Source organism: Pinus tabuliformis, chromosome 5_1 (assembly GCF_031772625.1).
Source record: "Pinus tabuliformis cultivar Carrire ecotype Pingquan chromosome 5_1, CPIR1, whole genome shotgun sequence".
In the NCBI taxonomy this organism is placed as follows: domain Eukaryota; kingdom Viridiplantae; phylum Streptophyta; class Pinopsida; order Pinales; family Pinaceae; genus Pinus; species Pinus tabuliformis.
The window spans coordinates 883,682,460-883,697,552 of NC_142305.1; the positions used below are offsets into that span (position 1 = coordinate 883,682,460).

At 39.5% G+C, this 15,093-nt stretch overlaps 1 pseudogene; it reads left to right on the top strand.

Moving 5' to 3' along the window:
* The first annotated feature begins 11,438 nt into the window (after positions 1 to 11,438).
* On the top strand, positions 11,439 to 12,025 carry LOC149167640 (ubiquitin-ribosomal protein eS31 fusion protein-like; annotated as a pseudogene).
* Positions 12,026 to 15,093: the final 3,068 nt, after the last annotated feature.

Consider the following 15,093-nt stretch of genomic DNA (forward strand, 5'->3'; position numbering starts at 1 on the left):
GTGTTGATTGTGAATTCAGTCACAAATCCTCCTATGACACAATCGAGCCAATTATCGACAGTGTGGGCGATCTTATCCTCTGATGCTTCCAACCTTCGCACTAGCTTCGGGGTCCACACAATAGGACCATCAAGTTTCCACCTTCCTTGCTATCTGCTAGCTTCATGATCCAATCATATAGCTCGATAGGGAAGAAGTAGAAAAAGATCTCATGGATCTCTGTATATAGGTATCTGCCCAACCAGTGTTCTTTTGTTAGTCATAGGTTTATATTCTCTTGTGCCGTGAATTCGTGGATTTTTCTATCCAACCAATAACTAATCTCCTTCTTAGTTGGATTATAGTGATATGACATCGCACATCTCTTATGTAGATTCTGGTCCCAACAATAGAACCATTTGTTTCCTTGAGGGGGCCTGACCCAGGTTCAATGTTAATTAGCCAAACAAATCCCTACACTACTGGCCCTTTCGGCATCAGCTCGTGGAGCATGGATTGAAGTCTCACCCGAAGTAGTATGGGGGGATTCTGGAACCAAGTTTTAGCACCCTGAGATGGTTGTGATTTCATTTGATTTCTTCTATCCCTGCCTTTGCACAAGTGATCTCGCTCTAGTGCTTGTAATACAAACCCTCTATTCCAACTTTCAATACCTTCGCGAAAGTATACGAGAAAATTTTGCGCAGCCCTAACTTGTGGCTCAGGTACTTTTGCGCTGTTATGGTAGCGTGTTGTGCAGATTCCTCAATTACCCTAAGTGATTTTCTTATCTTGCCGAATATTTAAAGTTATCACCGCATAATCAGATATTCGTAATTGCGTTTAATTATTCAATGTAACTATATTCATTCGCGCATCATAGAAGCATAATAAATGAAATTCATACACAAAATATCCAAACCCATCAACAAAAGAAATACACAAAAATTGCAGAATAAATCCTTTTATTAATATCTACCAAGTATTATAGACTCTGTTCACCCTGTACACATAGCTGCAGGGGTCTGGGCACTCAGCTGCAGACTTCTACCCTAGACCTCTGCGCACCCAGCTGTAGAGCCTCTACCTACACTACAACCTAAGACTTAGACTTCTTGCTCTAAATCTATGACTCTCTTACACGTTCAATGCCTCTAACTACTTAGATCTTATCTCTTTTTATACAATCCCATGGTGCACAGACCATGGGTAGATCTCTTACAACTGAATTTACTTTACAAAACTAAGGGCATACTACCCTTTGTGACACATGACATCTTCGTGCTTCGCGACCACAAAACGTGGAGTCTTTACAATAATATTACAAAAATTGACTTAAACATGGGATTTTAGCCCCAAAACTACCCTTGGGGGACCCCGCTCCCAACATAGTAGTTGTACCACGTGAAGAAGTGGGTACTTATCACACAATACATGTTAGAAATACTCATTAAGAAGAGACACAACAAGGAATTGACACTAAGGTGTTGTAGCGGCTACAAACACCCTCCAAAAATTTTCCTTAAGCTTCATTTTGGAGCCTTCCTACCAACCATCCTCAACATCATGTCTTGCACCATCAAGCATATAGGCTTTAGTTGTTTCTCAGTGTCTTCTCAACCTATGCATATTAGTTTGCTTCACTCCAGTCAAAGGTTGTCTTCCCGGCCTTTTGTGCTGGCCAAGTAGCTCCCCTAGAAAATTAGGCAATTATGGAGGGGAACCAACCTTCCCTCTAGAAATTGCGCAAATAAGCTAGCGAGCCTGCTGAGCTCAAAAGTTGTGCAAATCAGTTTTCCAGGCTTCCCTCAGAAAATTGCGCAATTATGGAGGGGAACCAAACTTCCCTCTAGCAACTATTAAAATCAGTCTGGCAGCCTGCTGGGATCCAAAATTACGCAGAGTAGTCAGGCAATCTTCCTCCAAAAAACTACACAATTCATCCCAAGACAGCTGCTCAGCCCAGGAATTGTGCAATCTTGGGAGGTAGTCATTTGTTCCTCCAAGAAATTGCACAATCCCTAAAGGAAAAAAAACTCTTCTCAGCCCAGAAACTGTACAAATCCTTCTCCTAGGCTTGCAGAACACTGCATGTGCCTTCAGGTCGACCGGTCCCCTCTGGGAGTGAGCTATCCTGATTTGCATGCATGGGATGCTCTTCTCGAAATAGAAAAAGGAAACATGCAAAAGGAATCCCTAGGTCTAGGGAACTATTTTTAGCAGCTCAAGGTTACATGCAAAGATTGTTTTAGAAACCTCCTGCCAAGTGTCACTTTTTCCTAGATTTGTGGCATGCACATAACAACCTCGATATTATCAAAAATCATCAATGAGACACTGCAAAGCTCATCCCTCACATCGACCTTTCATCTCTGACATCCCACATTGCATCTAGTATTCATCGGCAAATTCAGCTCAGTGGTTTTAGGGTAAGCTCACTTTTCATGTCTTGCACTGCGTTTCTGTCGCTTTTTGTGTTTTGCTGTGTGTGAGTGCCGCCTGCTTAATTTCAGTGAGCACTTAATGTCGTTTTGATGTATGTTAGCTTGTAGAAGCATCATTTCAGTTTTTGTTCACATCTCACTGCTGCCACATGCATGACACTATTTTTGCACCGACGGTCGCCATTGCGGTGACTCGCTTCACACACATGCATGCTTTCCCATTTTCTAAATCTTGCACTTACTATTTGCATGCATGATCATTCACTCTTGTTTACACTTAGTTTCACCATGCATCAGACTTCTCATGTTTTCAGTCACTCGTCAACGAGTCTGGGCTACCTTAGCCAGGACTTTGCCTTACCTGGCTAGCATTGCACATTTTTGGAAGTGAAAGCTCTACCTTCCCTCCAAAAATTGTGCAAGTCTAGCCCAGCACTGACCTCCAGGCTTGCATTGCGCAATTCTGGGAGGCAATGCCTTGCTGGCCCCAGAAACTACACAATGCAGTTGGCTGGTTTGATTGTCACTGCTGACTCAAATTGCACATTGCACAATTTTAGTCCTTAGCAGGTCAGGATGGACTGTGAATTGCATAGATACAACAGTCAGTCAGCCTCCCCATAGCCCGGACTGTGCCTTGCATAGTTTTGGCAGTCAATCTCCCAGCCTCCTAGTGAAAATTGCGCAATCTTCACGAACAATCACACAAGTATGTTGCATGCCATTCCTTCAGTTTATTTTGGTTTTCAACTGACATATTACTTGTCATGAGTGTTGCTATGTCTCCAAGTATTACAAGTGTTCATCTCCTTCTAAGTAGCGCAAGTACAATGGTTTCCAGGAGAACAGAGTCAACGACACGGTTCAGAGAAAAACTGGGGATGTAGTCGATCAAGTGTCTATGAACTTGCTTATCTATGAAGACATCAAGTTGTTCATGGACAAGGATATCAAGATGAAATGGCAACAACATCGCAACAAGCATCACCATTAGCAGCAACAGACGGTAGCTCAACTACATGCGACGAATGCAAGAGGAAGGTTGTCGACAGCAAAGAGGCAGAACAAAGTTGCAAGCTCAAGCATATCCACTTGTGCTGAAAGCAACTTTGGAGACTGAGGCTATGAGGTGACGAAGCGGCAAGAGGATCACGCGAAGGAAAAGATAGAGAAACATAGAAGAAGTTTTAGGTGCTCAAGTGGCAAATCAAGGAAGAAAATGAGTTGCATAGACAAGAGAAGGAGTTGGAGCGAGAATAGATACAACAAGAGGCACAACATACACAAACCAATGAAACTATGCCCATACAGGTTATGGACCCATCCAACAGCTGGCATAGAGAAGACAAGGTCAGCAGTGTTGTCGATCGCATGCAAGGGTATTCAAGAGCATGGGTGTCATTGTGTGCACACATGCGATCCCACCCATTTGGCACACTCACTGAGGCAAAGTCAAGAAGAAAGTATGACTGGAGCTGAACATGTATTTTGACAAGTTGATGCACACGGTCACCAGCACACACTCGGAGATCAACACAGAAACTATTCATTAGTATGTTTTTGGTCTAGATACACATGTTGTCAGATGAGTTGGACAAAGGATCCATATCATTGTACCCAAATGCAATGGAGGCACGAGTTCGGTTTCAGTAGGATGTCACCATTGAGCGCACGGACACCATCACAGATGACCAAGCTTGGCATTAGTTCGCCACAGTCGACCATCACAAGGATGTTGAAGAGTTGGTCTTACCACAATAGTCCGAGTGTCAGTGATGTCTTGCATGGCTTGCTCAAGCCATTTTGTCTCACATGGGTACATGTGCAGATTGTATGTAACGTCTTGTCAAGTGGAAGTTCAAGTGTCGATAGTTGAATGTAACAATCATAGAGTAGTTGAAGAGTCATGAGGGTAGATGAATGGTCACAAAGGGGAATGTCAAGGGTCACCCCACCCTTTGCTATAAATAGTCCCTCATAACTCATTGTATAGGCTTTTGGTTAGCCAAGCTTCCGATAGGAGTATCTTAGAGAAAGCTTGGAGAGTATTATAATGAGCCTTAGCTTCTCCATTGTGAAGAGCTAGTATATCTCTTTGGAGGAGCAGGTTGCAGTGACTGTAACATTCCACTATTGGAACTAGTGGTTGGTAATGGTTGTATTGTATGATTGGAACTTTTGCTTCTTAATATAACAAAGCCAACACGTTTCTTGCATATGTCATATTGTATTTCAACTATCTTGTTTACTCTAAATGATATATGTATCTGTTTTCTTACACATATGTGTATAGAATCTTTTTGTATATGTATGTATCAATATTATTGAAATGTGCTTTTGGTTTAACCATCAACTTGGATTGCTAGCTTACTTGCCTTCCAGTTTGTGATGCATCTTTTCTCATGTGTTCCCTTCTTAACTCTGTGTTTTCACAGGTTTCCAAGGGGTGCACTCACCTCACCCTGTGTGTGTTAGAACCACTCATGCACCTTCCTTGAATTGTTGCATATGTCACACCCTTGCTACCAATAGGGACATATTACTGGCCTTTGCACGTAACCGCGATGAAGGCGATACCGTATGACCCACTATTGGGACTCTTACACCAAATGGTCTGAGGTTTAGTTGGGAATTCTTACCGGGGAGATCCCCTGACATGTTGGCAGGTCCAACACTGTCAACATTCTGACGCTAGAAGGAGGGCTAGATGACAAGTTGTGTCCTCTCATCCTACTTTGAACCTTTGCACATCTATCATGGATTCCGTCATACTGATCCTACACGATGTTTTTCGCATGTTGAACCTCTCGACACCACAAGGGAGTTTTTTTATCTCTTGTCTGAATTCATGTATGGTGGTGAAGGCGAAGTGGCCTGGCCCATGTTCTTACAAGACTTGTTTTCCATGCTTGACAAGGAAAATGAGTGTTATGATGAAGAGTCCAACTTGCTGCTTTCATACACACTTTGTGAATCCCCACAACGGTGGTGCTGTAGTCTACTAGCTGGAAGTGTGCACTCACTTGAGTAGTTCCATGATATAATTGAATCTACTTTGCATCATTTTGATTCAGAACCTCTTGACCAAAAAATGTTACAACAACAGAATGCCCCGCATGAATTACCTATGGATTCTTGGCAGCGCTTTTGTGATTTGCAGTTTGAAGCTCCGAAAAGCTAGATGAATTTTCCTTATCTTTGGGATAGATTTGAATACTGTCTTAACAAATCAGTCAATCCCAAGAAGAAGTTCAAGCCCAAGCCCCGCTTAGCATACTTCGGTAATGGAGTTGCACAATCACAGATAGACACGGTCACTATTACAAGTGACTGTCCACTGTCCCCTCATCAAATAGATCCACCACCGTAGAGTGATGTGGGAGAACATGAACATACATTTGTTCAACTGTCATACTCTCCCAACATCACTTCGTTCAAATTCTGTGCAAACCCGATTGCAAATATCATGGGTTATCACATGTATTTTGTACCTCATACTCCGTCTTCGTATTTTGATCATCCTCCAGATTGCACTATCTTGTGTTCTCCCATTTCGAACTCTACACCTGTTTTAAACAAGGATTGATCTATCAACAGAGTTGGTGTCGCACAACCAACATGTGCTCACATTCATGAAGAGTATGATTGGGAGCTTGAACATCCACCCATAGTAGAGGACCATCCTTGTCTATCCATATGTTCCCCATTCTTTCCTGACATCCTTGATGGTCCTGGCATACCTGATTTTTCATGTGTATCTCTGTCCACGGATGCACCCATTGTTGATCATTCGCAGGACACACTGTATGTCAACCCATAATTTGACAACGAAGAGGACATTCATTCATTGAAAATCCACTTTATTTTCCATCTATTTTTTCCGGACACACAGAGGGTGAACATTCTTACTTCTCATCTACCACTTTGTGTGATTCATAAAACCATGAGGATGTTGACAAACATCCTAAATTTTCTGATCTTGATTGTCGTGATCTCTCTACTTCTTCATCTGATCATGATATTGATACAACTATTGTTAATCTGTCTAAGACATTGTTCTGCGATGATTTATCTGTTGATGAAGTCAAAAACCTGCAGAAATTTGAGGCACTTCAGCCCGAGATGATGGTTATGTCAGGTCCTCGCTGTCCTGAGGTTGGTTTCACTTCCGATCAGGAAATTGTTCAAATGCATGAGGCTCCTCATCACTCATCTGTATGCATTGAAGATCAATCACACACACAAATTTTATTTCCTCCACTCGAACTACACGATCCCATCGCTCTTGAATTATAGGAATCTTACAAAAAAAGCATGCGTGTGGGACACACGCTATATTTGTTTCTTTCGTTTCCTTGCATGTCAATGTCAAGAGTGTGTGTTTGTTCAACATGTAGGTTTTAACACCATACAGAAATTACATGCATACGAATTCTAAAACACCGAAAATAAACAATGCAAAAGTATAATTGTTGGCTTATGGGGGCCTGACCCAGGTTCGAAGTTATTTAGCCAAACAAATCCCTACACTATTGGCCTTTTCGACATCAGCCTATGGAGTGCAGACTGAAGTCTCACCCGAAGCAGTATGGGGGGATGAGAGAACCAAGTTTCTGCACCCTTGAGATGTTTTTGGTGTCGATTTAGTCCAACTGTGCCTACCTTCACACAGGTTACTTCGTGCCTTGTTCTAACCTTCAATACCCTCACGATATGTTATAATTGTCTTTCACGTAGCCCTAACCAGGGGCTAGGATGCTTTCACGCTGCTATGGCAGTGACCTGTGCTATTTCCCCAAATTACACCGTGAATCTTACTTATCTTCTTACAGATGTTAGTTAACTTCGCGAAAACAGATATTATATCTCGCTTTCACTTAATCAACACAGTCATATATATTTGCGCATCATATAAACAGTAGAAGCGGAATTTATTCCCAATATATTCAAGGCATAAAATAGGAAATAAATACACAAAATTGATATGAAACTTCTCCTTATTAATACTTATGATTGTTACAGACTCGACTCGCCCTGCGCACTCAATTGTGGACTACTAGGCCTCTACGCACTTAGCTGCAGAGGCTTCTCCTACTCTACGAACCAAAACTGAACTTTACTCCACAGATATGACTCAACTCTTCATCCTTCTCCTGATGTCTTAACTACTTAGAGCCTCACTTTATTTATACAATCCCATGGTCCGCGGACCATGGGTAGATCTCTACAACCAACATTATATTAAAAAAATTAAGGGTGGACAACCCTATGACTCTTTTACAAGCTACGCACTCCGCACCCACAAAATGTGGAGTCTTTACATTGGAGTTACAATTTTTGACCAAAATCTAGGCTCTAAGCCCCAAAACTTCTCTTGGGGGATCCCATACCCAACAATAACACATAAAACATGTATACACAAAGATTTTCCCTTGAATCCCAAAACCAAGACTACCAGCTTGATTTTTCATTATGTTCCTTTCAATGTTACAATACATATTTATACATGCTAAAGCATCCAATACCATGGACCGAAAACCATCGCGTCTAAAACCATGTGTGAAAACCATGCACAAAACCATAGGTAGGTCCACCCAACCTAATATAGGGTCCAATTTTTTTTTCCCTGTGGCGCTTCCCCGGACGCCATATAGGGGGGCTAACTGCTCCCCTCAAACCCCTCGTACAGGGCGGGCTACTTGCCCCCCTGTGACGCCCCCCGCTGTGCAGTCAACGCAACGAACAGGTGGATCCACCCCTCCTCTACCCCCCCCCGCCCCCCCTTGTAAACTACGTTGGCTAGTCATGGAAAGAATATAACACAACCCAACATTCTCCCACTTGTTGTTTTCTTTCCACAGGGGGCCACAGGAGAGCTTAGTAATTTATCTAGCCTTGAAATGGCCATTGTTTCTCTATAACAAGAGAACTTCTCAAAGCTCACAGATTTTGTTAATGCATCTACAGTATTCTTCAAAGTGTTCACCTTTACCAGCAACACCTTTTTGTCTTCTATCATATCCCTCACAAAGTGATACTGAACATCAATGTGCTTTGTCTTTGAATGATAAGCAGGGTTCTTTGCCAAGAAAATTACTCTTTGTCTGTCACAATCTATCCTTATAGCTCCCTATACTAACCCCATACTTGAACACAATCTATGCAACCAAACTGCTTCCTTTCTTGCATGAGTGGCTGCCATGTATTCTGCCTCTATAGTTGATAATTCCACTACAGATTGTTTCTTACTCATCTAGTTGACTGCACCTCCAAATAGGTTAAACACTTACCCACTTGTAGATCTTCTCTGATCCAGATCTCCAGCCCAGTCTGCATCAACAAAGCCACAGATATCCAAAACTTTGTCCAATCTTGGCCTTCCTTGGTAGCACAAACCATAATCACTAGTGCCACACAAATACCTAAAAACCCACTTCACTGTGTCTAATGCTCCTTTCTTGGTTTTGACATAAACCTACTCGATACTCCCACTACATGTGCAATGCCTGGTCTAGTACAAACCATTGTATACATCAGGCTACCGACTGCACTTGCATATGGAACATGGGACATGTCCTCTTCCTCTTCTTGTGTCTTGGGACACTATTCAACAAATAACTTTACCTACATGAATAGGAACTTTCACCAGTTTACTATCCTACATATTAAACCTTTGCAGTATTGTCTCAACATACTTCCTCTGGTTTAACCAGAGCTTCCTCTTTGCCCGATGTCTTTTAAGTTCCATTCCCAAAATATAGTTTACAGCACCAAGATCTTTCATGTCGAAATTGGAGGAAAATTGGGTCTTCAAATCCTAGATAATTTCTTTTTCATTTCCAACCAACAACATATCATCCACATACAAGACCAGATAAATAACACAGTCACCAATTAGTTTAAAATACACATAGTGATTTGCTTTGCTTTTGGTGAAGCCAAGTCCCCGTATAAATGTATCGAATTTCTGATACCACATCCTTGGTGACTATTTTAACACATACAAAGACTTCTTTAACTTGCATACTAGTTCTTTCTTACCCTTCACCGCAAAACCTTCAGGTTGCTTCATGTAGATCTCCTCTTCTAGATCCTCATGAACATGGAAAATTTTAGGGGCGAATTTTTGCCCTTGGGCTAAATTAAGGGGTTTTATATTTTTATTGGGTGAATATTTTGTATCATAGTACATTGTTAAAAATCGCCTCAAATTTATTTTATAAAAAAATAGGTATGGAGGTTAGCCCACCTTATTTTAAGGGAGAGGGTAAAAAAAGTAAATTTAGCCCTTGAAATTAGGAGTTGCAATCTTCCATTCGCCCTCATTTTCAAGAAAATGTATTTATGATAGTTATAAATAAAAATAAAAATACAGTGGAGGTATGGTAAATAAATAAAAGCTCTTTTTATACTTACTCCAAAGGTATGGTAAATAAATAAAAATACAAATAAACTAGAGGTATGGTAAATAAATAAAACCTCTTTTTATATTTAGTCGATAACCCTCGTTCTATTTAAGAAGGCTAAAAAACCAGGTTTCATTTAAGTGAATCCTATGGGCCAAATACCACATTTATAGAAGAGGTATGGTAAATTAATAAAAATATAAATAAACGAGAGGTATGGTAAATAAATAAAACATTTTTTTATATTTACTCCATATGTCACCTTATATTTATGAACACGCAAGCGTGCAAATAAATAAAAATGTAAATAAAGTGGAGGTATGATAAATAAATAAAACCTCTTTCTATATTTAGTCCATAACACTCTTTCTATTTAAGAAGGCTCAAAAAAGAGGTTTTATTTAAGTGAATCCTATGGGCCAAATACCATATTTATAAAAGAGGTATGGTAAATTAATAAAAATATAAATAAACGAGAGGTATGGTAAATAAATAAAACATTTTTTATATTTACTCCATAAGCCACCTTATATTTACGAACACTCAAAAAATGTGTTATATTTAGGTGAAGCCTATGGGCCAAATACCATGGGCCAAATTATTATTAATACCATGCAAAAAAACATTATTAACCCTAATATTAGTATTAATAAAAATAAAGATGGCACATGGTATTGACCCATGGTATTCACATGGAATGTAGCCTATTTAAAGGGGGGAATTAAACTAGCATAGATCCATCTTTATTCTGGATCAAATATCGTGATATGAAAACTAACATAGAGTGAAAAAATATTTGATCCCTCTCAGGGCTTGGTAGATCAAGAGTAAAAATGGATCTTGTAATTTAATGTCACTTAAACATTTTAACTTGGTTAAAATAAAAAAATAAAATAAAAATCAATTATTAATTTTATTAATTTTTATAAATTACTAATAGTAGTTTTTAAGCTCCAGGTTTATGATAACCCATGGTAATACCATGGTATTCATGTGAGCATAGACTATGTAAAGGGGAAATTCTATTAGCTTAGATCCATCTTAATTCTGGGTCTACCCAGTGTTGGGAGGGATAAATAGATTTCATCCCTCTAAGAGTGGTAGATGTGGAGTTAAGATGGATATAGGTTGGTTTTTATGATAATGAAGATATTAATAGACTTAGGAAATTATATTGTAAAAAAAATCTTAAGGTGAATGGTTAAAGCTACATTTAGTCACTTCACAAAATTTAGTAAAAAATACTGATATCTCCATTAATATTGGTTTTTCTGATTTAACAAAAAAAATTCAAAACAATGAGATCTTAACTCTTTCCGCATCACCCTCGCAAAAGAGAGATATTCATTGCCAGATTTCCCACCATTTTTCAAACATTCTCAATATGATATCTTCATGAAAAAGTTAAGGTACTGATCTTGGATTAGTTGTTTGAAAAATATGCTGGTTTGTACAACCTTTAATCTTCTCTACTATTCTTAGTTTGTCGTAATTATCTGTAGGGGTTGGGTCACTGCACCATATTTTCCTAAAAGGCAGAGATTGTGCACCAAAAAGGAAATTAATCAACATGTTACAATGCTGTTAAAAATGGTATGAAGGTAAGGGTTAGCAGAGTAGAAGGCCAGTTTGCGATGAAAGGAAGTTGGTTGATGGTCCAAGATGCAGATATTTATAAAAACATTGACTGGTAAGACAATAACACTAGAGGTTGAAGCCTCTGATACGATCGACAATGTGAAGGCTAAGATCCAAGACAAGGAGGGTATTCCGCCCGACCAGTAGTGCCTGATATTTGCGGGAAAGCAGCTGGAAGATGGCCGGACACTGGTCGACTACAACATTCAAAAGGAATCAACCCTGCGTCTAGTCCTCCGACTGAGGGGAGGTGCCAAGAAGTGAAATAAGAAGACCTATATGAAGCCCAAGAAGCTCAAGCACAAGAAGAAGAAGATCAAGCTCGCTGTTTTGCAGTATTACAAGGTCGACGACTCGGGCAAGGTAAGGAGTGCCCTAACCAGGAGTGTGGGGCAGGAACCTTCATGGCCAATCATTTTGACAGGCATTACTGTGGCAAGTGTGGGCTTACGTATGTCTACCAGAAAGATGATGAGTAATTTTTAGGGTTATTAGGGTTTATGGGCTTTTTAGATGGAGGGCGAAAACATTTAATTTTTCAATGTTTGAGATCAGTATTCTTGCTAGTCTGAGAAATATTGTTTCTCGATTTTTTTAATCTTATTTATCATGTAAATGTGAGTAAGCACTTTAAACTAAAAAAAAAATGGTATGAAGGTAGTGAATTATGCTAATAAGAAATTTAGATTAGGAGAGACATAATTAAATTTTATTATTTAATTGAAGATTTCCAATTAAAATAATAATAAATCTACATTTATATATTTATATATTGACTTGAAGGCTTCTGAAAATGGTCACTTCTTTCCATTAGATCCCCTTTAGGCCTTTGGGATACCTACTACTTCATTATATTATATAGTTGGGGCTTGCTACTTGTTGGCGTGTTGGGGTAAACAAACTTGATGTGTTTTTTTTTTATCACGCAGTTGGATTCTATGGAATAAGAAAGAAATTTGATAGCTTGGAAAAAGTGGCAGCTTCACAAAAGTGGTAGAGAAAACATTAATCTCTCCTACCATGACAAACATGGCCACTAAAACTTGCAACATTGTTTGTAGGAAGTGAAAATTATGTTTCTTTTTTCCAAACATGTATGTTAGTATATTACAGTTTAATGAATATGTTTTATTATTATCATATATGGTTTCATACTTTAACAAAACATTCGCCAAGACTTCACAATGTTTTATTATTCAGTGAAAGATTTTCCAAGATCTTACAAGATTTTATAATTCAGTGAAAGATTCGCCATGACTTTACAAGATAATATAATCTGGTGAGAGATTCTCCTCCCATTTTTCCTATGTATCATGGGGATTCACCCATCTATTATACATATAAATTTAGGGTGGTTCTTAAAATTTTCCCTGCCCGTGAAGAAATGTTGTCTTCACATCCATCTGTTCTAACTCAAAATCAAAATTAGCAACACCAGATAGAAGTAATCTAATAGAAGCTACCTTGGCAATAGGAGAAAAAATATCACCAAAATCAATTCCCGGCACATGGGAATAACCTTTTTCTACCAACCGTTTGTATTTCTCCACCTTTCCTTCTGCATTTGTCTTCTTCTTGAACACCCATTTTCTGCCAATGGGTTTCCTTCCAGCCGACAACTCCACCAGATCCCAAGCCTATTTTTTGTGCAAAGATGCCATTTCATCAACCATGACCTCTTTCTAGAGTTTTCCATCCTCTAAATCTATTGCTTCCTTCAAAGTTCTGGGACCATAATTAGTAATAGATAAAAAAAAATTGAACAAAAAGCAGATGGACTATAACTTTCTGGCTTCCTTCTTTCTCGAACTGATCTTCTCACATTTGGAATTTGTGGCTCTTCATCTTTTTATTCCTCCTTTGCTGTAGATTCTGATTCTTCCTCCTTTAGTTCAAACTCTATCTTCTCAAGTTCCTTTGATGGGACTTCATGTCTTTCACCTCTCTAAACACCACATCTCGGCTGTACACAACCTTCCTTGTTACTGGGTTCCAAAGCTTATAACCATCTAAACCATCCTTATACCCAATAAAGATGCACTTTTTAGATTTACTATCCAACTTGGTTCTTTTCTCCTTTGGAACATGTACATATGCATCACATCCAAATATCCTCAGATGTGAAAGAGAGGGTTTCTTACCAATCCATACCTCTTGTGGAGTCTTATCCTCCAACACTGATGAAGGTGATTTGTTGACCAGGTAACATGTTGTCTCCACCGCCTTTTACCAGAATTCCTGTCCTAGCTTCACACCACTGAGCATGCTTTTTTCCCTTTCCATCAATGTCTTGTTCATTCTTTCTGCAACTCCGTTTTGCTCAGGTGTGTATGGAGTAGTCTTCTGTCGTGCTATACCACACTTCTTACAAAAGTCTTCAAATTCCTTGCTACAAAACTCTCCACCGTTATCTGACCTCAACACCTTTATCTTCTTCTCTGTCTGGTTTTCCACTAGAGCCTTAACTTCTTTAAACCTGTTAAAGACTTCATATTTCTTCTTAAGGAAATATATCCATGTATTCTGTGAGAATTCATCTATAAATAATACATAGTACACAGACTTACCCCATGATGGAACCTTCACAGATCCAAGCACATCACTTTGCACAAGCTCCAATATTTGTTTTGCCCTCTTACCACCAGAGGGGAAACTCACCCGATTCTGCTTCCCATATACACAATTTTCACAGAATCAAAATCCAGAGAGCTATTACTCATAACTTCTACCATACCTTTACCATGACATATTCGAAGCCCCTTCTCTCCAATATGTCCAAGCCCTTGATGCCACAACATGGTCTTCTCTCCAGAGACCACTAGATTTTCTACTCCACTTTCAGGAACCACATAACTGTGGCACCCATCAACAACAGTGCTACCTTGCAGCTTGTACAAAGTTCTAATTCAAACTCCCCACATCAATACTAGTGCTCCTCGAACGATATTGTAGGTGTCCTTCTCGAACACTGTTTTTACACCTACATCATCAAGCTTGCTTACAGAAATCAGATTTCTAGCTAATGCAGGAATATGCAGAACACCTGGAAGTGTTCTAACCCTTCCACCTTGCAACTTCAACTTTACTTTTCCACGACCTAATATTCTAGCCTTCTTGTCATCCCCCCAAGAAAACATCGCCAACATCATATTTCTCATACTCACAGAAATACTCACTATGGGGAGTGAAATGAAAGGATGCACCTGAGTCAATCAACCATGCCTCATCATCTACATGTGTACTTGAAGAAGCCAAGTACACATCTCCACCTTCATCTGAGGTGGTTTTCGCCTCTGCAGAAGGAGCATCATCAGATCCCTTTCCTTATTCAGGAGCTTTATATTTACAATCCCTTTTGTAGTGCCCTTCCTTTCCACATTTCCAGAAAACCACCTTTACAGGTTTTCCTGGAGATTTAGATGTCCCTCTAGATTTAGATCTCCCACTCGATGACTTATTTTTCTTTTTTCTATTCTGGGACCGTCCTCGTATAGACAAGGCATCACCATTCTAGCTCTCCATATTTTTCTGTCTCATCTCCTTCATTAGCAAGGATGAGACTATTTCATCAAGCTGCAAGGTAGTTGCATTGCTACCTATTTCAATAACCACACTATCCCATGAAT